At 39.8% G+C, this 644-nt stretch overlaps 1 long non-coding RNA gene across 1 annotated transcript in view; it reads right to left on the bottom strand.

The window, feature by feature from the left end:
• The window catches only part of LOC116705579 (uncharacterized), a 19,460-nt gene that overhangs the window by 632 nt on the left and 18,184 nt on the right, over positions 1 to 644 (bottom strand). The gene's annotated exons all lie outside the window — the stretch shown is intronic.

Below are 644 nucleotides of genomic sequence, written 5' to 3' on the forward strand. Positions count from 1 at the left end.
AGGTTTCTTTTCAGCACTGTAGCCAGGCTGACAGATAGTCACAGCTCTGTTAAGCCATCTATTCCTATAGCTCTGAGTAATGACGACTTTATGAGCTTCTCTAATGATAAAAGGCTCACCTTTAAACGCAGCAGCACTAGAAAGAATGACAAATGCTTAGACTGCTTCTATCCTATAGACTCTAGTCTATAGTCTCTTCGAGGTCTCTTCAGCTAAGCCATCTACCTGTCTCTTAGACCTCATCCCAACGAGGCTACTTAAAGAAGTGTTACCTGTGGTAAACACTCCATTACTAAATATAATCAATATGTCTCTATTATCAGGTTAATTTCCTCAAATCATTTAAAGTAGCTGTGATAAAACCTCTCCTGAAAAAACCCTCCCTCGAACCTGAGGTCTTAGCAAAGCATAGACCTATGTCTAATCTTCCTTTTGTCTCCTACCTACCTTGAGAAGGCAGTCGATAATTTGTGTGATTTTCTACATAGCAATAGTTTACTTGAGGACTTTTAGTCAGGATTTAGAAAGCATCATAGCACAGAGATGGCACTGGTGAAAATCACTACTGACCTGCTACAGACAAAGGACTTGTCTCTGTACTTGTTTTATCAGATCTTAGTGCTGCATTTGACACCATTGACCAT

This window comes from Etheostoma spectabile, chromosome 17, assembly GCF_008692095.1.
Source record: "Etheostoma spectabile isolate EspeVRDwgs_2016 chromosome 17, UIUC_Espe_1.0, whole genome shotgun sequence".
In the NCBI taxonomy this organism is placed as follows: Eukaryota; Metazoa; Chordata; class Actinopteri; order Perciformes; family Percidae; genus Etheostoma; species Etheostoma spectabile.